At 47.5% G+C, this 5,000-nt stretch overlaps 10 non-coding genes across 10 annotated transcripts; 6 read left to right on the plus strand and 4 right to left on the minus strand.

The window, feature by feature from the left end:
* Window positions 1-530: 530 nt before the first annotated feature.
* Window positions 531-602, minus strand: TRNAQ-CUG (transfer RNA glutamine (anticodon CUG)). Its single transcript has one exon. It is a non-coding gene; the product is annotated as a tRNA-Gln (tRNA).
* Window positions 603-757: 155 nt separating this feature from the next.
* TRNAL-UAG (transfer RNA leucine (anticodon UAG)) lies at window positions 758-839 on the plus strand. The gene has a single exon. It is a non-coding gene; the product is annotated as a tRNA-Leu (tRNA).
* A 1,052-nt stretch (window positions 840-1,891) lies between these two features.
* Window positions 1,892-1,963, minus strand: TRNAQ-CUG (transfer RNA glutamine (anticodon CUG)). Its single transcript has one exon. It is a non-coding gene; the product is annotated as a tRNA-Gln (tRNA).
* Window positions 1,964-2,118: 155 nt separating this feature from the next.
* Window positions 2,119-2,200, plus strand: TRNAL-UAG (transfer RNA leucine (anticodon UAG)). Its single transcript has one exon. It is a non-coding gene; the product is annotated as a tRNA-Leu (tRNA).
* A 286-nt stretch (window positions 2,201-2,486) lies between these two features.
* TRNAL-AAG (transfer RNA leucine (anticodon AAG)) lies at window positions 2,487-2,568 on the plus strand. Its single transcript has one exon. It is a non-coding gene; the product is annotated as a tRNA-Leu (tRNA).
* Window positions 2,569-3,252: 684 nt separating this feature from the next.
* Window positions 3,253-3,324, minus strand: TRNAQ-CUG (transfer RNA glutamine (anticodon CUG)). Its single transcript has one exon. It is a non-coding gene; the product is annotated as a tRNA-Gln (tRNA).
* Window positions 3,325-3,479: 155 nt separating this feature from the next.
* On the plus strand, window positions 3,480-3,561 carry TRNAL-UAG (transfer RNA leucine (anticodon UAG)). Its single transcript has one exon. It is a non-coding gene; the product is annotated as a tRNA-Leu (tRNA).
* Window positions 3,562-3,847: 286 nt separating this feature from the next.
* Window positions 3,848-3,929, plus strand: TRNAL-AAG (transfer RNA leucine (anticodon AAG)). Its single transcript has one exon. It is a non-coding gene; the product is annotated as a tRNA-Leu (tRNA).
* Window positions 3,930-4,613: 684 nt separating this feature from the next.
* Window positions 4,614-4,685, minus strand: TRNAQ-CUG (transfer RNA glutamine (anticodon CUG)). Its single transcript has one exon. It is a non-coding gene; the product is annotated as a tRNA-Gln (tRNA).
* Window positions 4,686-4,840: 155 nt separating this feature from the next.
* On the plus strand, window positions 4,841-4,922 carry TRNAL-UAG (transfer RNA leucine (anticodon UAG)). The gene has a single exon. It is a non-coding gene; the product is annotated as a tRNA-Leu (tRNA).
* The last annotated feature ends 78 nt before the right edge of the window (window positions 4,923-5,000 follow it).

The raw sequence follows: 5,000 nt of genomic DNA on the forward strand, positions 1-5,000 counted from the left end.
TATTACCACCTGCTAAGATGTTGCGCGGACAATCTGGAATACAATCCTTGAGGAGGGATCCCCAGGGATCAGATGTACTCTGTGATGAATAGGGTGAACAGGAAGAACTACAAAACTGACCCTTGCTGTCTTGCCTTAATCCTTCCCTAGATCTGAAACATAGGCACAGAGCAGCGTACACCATAATCTGCACCGAGCTGCAAAAGCCAGGGATATTCACAGAGGTTAACCAATCAGGAAATCCACTCTATACTAGCCAGAGCTGGCACTGTTTCTGGAAGAAAAAGGCAATTTAACTTTTTTTCTAATCCTGGATAACCCATATTTCTGGCATTATGGCTCCCGGGGGGATGTGAGTGCTCTGGGTTTCTTTGAGGCATGAGTTTTCATCCAAGTTCTCAACTAATTGCACCTTGGGGCGACAGAACACAAAGGTATGGAAGCAGCATTTATGGATTTGAAAAGCTCACATCTGGAAGAAGGTTAAATAATTTTAATACAGTACTGAGTAATGAGAGGAAAGTAAAGAAAGGTCCCACCGAGATTTAAACTCGGATCACTGGATTCAGAGTCCAGAGTGCTAACCATTACACCATGGAACCATTAAGTACCTTCACCTGCCACACTAAAACTTTTAATTCTTCCTCCAGATCTCCAGAAAACCGGGGTACGGTTCCCAGATGGGGTGGCTATGATTATTTCGCCCCTTACTTAGGTCTGCGTCCTCAGGTAGGGTTGAAAAGCAGCAGTTGTGTGTGGTAGCGTGGCCGAGCGGTCTAAGGCGCTGGATTTAGGCTCCAGTCTCTTTGGAGGCGTGGGGTCGAATCCCACCGCTGCCATTAGGCACTTTTTGCTGTTTCCAGAGGTATAACGAGATTACACCTTTGATCCCTAGCTCTGAGCTAAAGCGATTAATTCTCCCTTCAGAACTATTAAACGCTGACCCTTTAAGGACATTACCATGGAGCAGCAGGCATAGGTTGTTCCTCGTTAGTATAGTTGTGAGTATTCCTGCCTGTCATGCAGGTAACCAGGCTCCGAATTCCCGAAGGGGAAGCTATGCTTGTTTTGCCCTTTACTTAGGTCTATGTCCCCAGGTAGGGTCGGAAAGCTGCAACACCATGTGGTAGCGTGGCCGAGCGGTCTAAGGCGCTGAATTAAGGCTCCAGTCTCTTCGTGGTTGTGGGTGCGAATCCAACCGTTGCCATTGAGTTGCTTTTGCTTTTACTTGCTCTTTCAGCTCACGTTACATGCCCAGAATATCGATTGGTTGAGGCAGGTACCTGGCGCCAGCTAACTAATCAGCGCTTCCCCTTTCAATGCAGGAGAACCTCTCGTCCCTCTCTCAGTATGGGCGCTGTATTACCACCTGCTAAGATGTTGCGCGGACAATCTGGAATACAATCCTTGAGGAGGGATCCCCAGGGATCAGATGTACTCTGTGATGAATAGGGTGAACAGGAAGAACTACAAAACTGACCCTTGCTGTCTTGCCTTAATCCTTCCCTAGATCTGAAACATAGGCACAGAGCAGCGTACACCATAATCTGCACCGAGCTGCAAAAGCCAGGGATATTCACAGAGGTTAACCAATCAGGAAATCCACTCTATACTAGCCAGAGCTGGCACTGTTTCTGGAAGAAAGAGGCAATTTAACTTTATTTTCTAATCCTGGATAACCCATATTTCTGGCATTATGGCTCCCGGGGGGATGTGAGTGCTCTGGGTTTCTTTGAGGCATGAGTTTTCATCCAAGTTCTCAACTAATTGCACCTTGGGGCGACAGAACACAAAGGTATGGAAGCAGCATTTATGGATTTGAAAAGCTCACATCTGGAAGAAGGTTAAATAATTTTAATACAGTACTGAGTAATGAGAGGAAAGTAAAGAAAGGTCCCACCGAGATTTGAACTCGGATCACTGGATTCAGAGCCCAGAGTGCTAACCATTACACCATGGAACCATTAAGTACCTTCACCTGCCACACTAAAACTTTTAATTCTTCCTCCAGATCTCCAGAAAACCGGGGTACGGTTCCCAGATGGGGTGGCTATGATTATTTCGCCCCTTTCTTAGGTCTGCGTCCTCAGGTAGGGTTGAAAAGCAGCAGTTGTGTGTGGTAGCGTGGCCGAGCGGTCTAAGGCGCTGGATTTAGGCTCCAGTCTCTTTGGAGGCGTGGGTTCGAATCCCACCGCTGCCATTAGGCACTTTTTGCTGTTTCCAGAGGTATAACGAGATTACACCTTTGATCCCTAGCGCTGAGCTAAAGCGATTAATTCTCCCTTCAGAACTATTAAACGCTGACCCTTTAAGGACATTACCATGGAGCAGCAGGCATAGGTTGTTCCTCGTTAGTATAGTTGTGAGTATTCCTGCCTGTCATGCAGGTGACCAGGCTCCGAATTCCCGAAGGGGAAGCTATGCTTGTTTCGCCCTTTACTTAGGTCTGTGTCCCCAGGTAGGGTCGGAAAGCTGCAACACCTTGTGGTAGCGTGGCCGAGCGGTCTAAGGCGCTGGATTAAGGCTCCAGTCTCTTCGGGGGCGTGGGTTCGAATCCCACCGTTGCCATTGAGTAGCTTTTGCTTTTACTTGCTCTTTCAGCTCACGTTACATGCCCAGAATATGGATTGGTTGAGGCAGGTACCTGGCGCCAGCTAACTAATCAGCGCTTCCCCTTTCAATGCAGGAGAACCTCTCGTCCCTCTCTCAGTATGGGCGCTGTATTACCACCTGCTAAGATGTTGCGCGGACAATCTGGAATACAATCCTTGAGGAGGGATCCCCAGGGATCAGATGTACTCTGTGATGAATAGGGTGAACAGGAAGAACTACAAAACTGACCCTTGCTGTCTTGCCTTAATCCTTCCCTAGATCTGAAACATAGGCACAGAGCAGCGTACACCATAATCTGCACCGAGCTGCAAAAGCCAGGGATATTCACAGAGGTTAACCAATCAGGAAATCCACTCTATACTAGCCAGAGCTGGCACTGTTTCTGGAAGAAAGAGGCAATTTAACTTTATTTTCTAATCCTGGATAACCCATATTTCTGGCATTATGGCTCCCGGGGGGATGTGAGTGCTCTGGGTTTCTTTGAGGCATGAGTTTTCATCCAAGTTCTCAACTAATTGCACCTTGGGGCGACAGAACACAAAGGTATGGAAGCAGCATTTATGGATTTGAAAAGCTCACATCTGGAAGAAGGTTAAATAATTTTAATACAGTACTGAGTAATGAGAGGAAAGTAAAGAAAGGTCCCACCGAGATTTGAACTCGGATCACTGGATTCAGAGTCCAGAGTGCTAACCATTACACCATGGAACCATTAAGTACCTTCACCTGCCACACTAAAACTTTTAATTCTTCCTCCAGATCTCCAGAAAACCGGGGTACGGTTCCCAGATGGGGTGGCTATGATTATTTCGCCCCTTACTTAGGTCTGCGTCCTCAGGTAGGGTTGAAAAGCAGCAGTTGTGTGTGGTAGCGTGGCCGAGCGGTCTAAGGCGCTGGATTTAGGCTCCAGTCTCTTTGGAGGCGTGGGTTCGAATCCCACCGCTGCCATTAGGCACTTTTTGCTGTTTCCAGAGGTATAACGAGATTACACCTTTGATCCCTAGCGCTGAGCTAAAGCGATTAATTCTCCCTTCAGAACTATTAAACGCTGACCCTTTAAGGACATTACCATGGAGCAGCAGGCATAGGTTGTTCCTCGTTAGTATAGTTGTGAGTATTCCTGCCTGTCATGCAGGTGACCAGGCTCCGAATTCCCGAAGGGGAAGCTATGCTTGTTTTGCCCTTTACTTAGGTCTGTGTCCCCAGGTAGGGTCGGAAAGCTGCAACACCATGTGGTAGCGTGGCCGAGCGGTCTAAGGCGCTGGATTAAGGCTCCAGTCTCTTCGGGGGCGTGGGTTCGAATCCCACCGTTGCCATTGAGTAGCTTTTGCTTTTACTTGCTCTTTCAGCTCACGTTACATGCCCAGAATATCGATTGGTTGAGGCAGGTACCTGGCGCCAGCTAACTAATCAGCACTTCCCCTTTCAATGCAGGAGAACCTCTCGTCCCTCTCTCAGTATGGGCGCTGTATTACCACCTGCTAAGATGTTGCGCGGACAATCTGGAATACAATCCTTGAGGAGGGATCCCCAGGGATCAGATGTACTCTGTGATGAATAGGGTGAACAGGAAGAACTACAAAACTGACCCTTGCTGTCTTGCCTTAATCCTTCCCTAGATCTGAAACATAGGCACAGAGCAGCGTACACCATAATCTGCACCGAGCTGCAAAAGCCAGGGATATTCACAGAGGTTAACCAATCAGGAAATCCACTCTATACTAGCCAGAGCTGGCACTGTTTCTGGAAGAAAAAGGCAATTTAACTTTATTTTCTAATCCTGGATAACCCATATTTCTGGCATTATGGCTCCCGGGGGGATGTGAGTGCTCTGGGTTTCTTTGAGGCATGAGTTTTCATCCAAGTTCTCAACTAATTGCACCTTGGGGCGACAGAACACAAAGGTATGGAAGCAGCATTTATGGATTTGAAAAGCTCACATCTGGAAGAAGGTTAAATAATTTTAATACAGTACTGAGTAATGAGAGGAAAGTAAAGAAAGGTCCCACCGAGATTTGAACTCGGATCACTGGATTCAGAGTCCAGAGTGCTAACCATTACACCATGGAACCATTAAGTACCTTCACCTGCCACACTAAAACTTTTAATTCTTCCTCCAGATCTCCAGAAAACCGGGGTACGGTTCCCAGATGGGGTGGCTATGATTATTTCGCCCCTTACTTAGGTCTGCGTCCTCAGGTAGGGTTGAAAAGCAGCAGTTGTGTGTGGTAGCGTGGCCGAGCGGTCTAAGGCGCTGGATTTAGGCTCCAGTCTCTTTGGAGGCGTGGGTTCGAATCCCACCGCTGCCATTAGGCACTTTTTGCTGTTTCCAGAGGTATAACGAGATTACACCTTTGATCCCTAGCGCTGAGCTAAAGCGATTAATT

Source organism: Hyla sarda, unplaced genomic scaffold (assembly GCF_029499605.1).
Source record: "Hyla sarda isolate aHylSar1 unplaced genomic scaffold, aHylSar1.hap1 scaffold_950, whole genome shotgun sequence".
Classification (NCBI taxonomy): Eukaryota; Metazoa; Chordata; class Amphibia; order Anura; family Hylidae; genus Hyla; species Hyla sarda.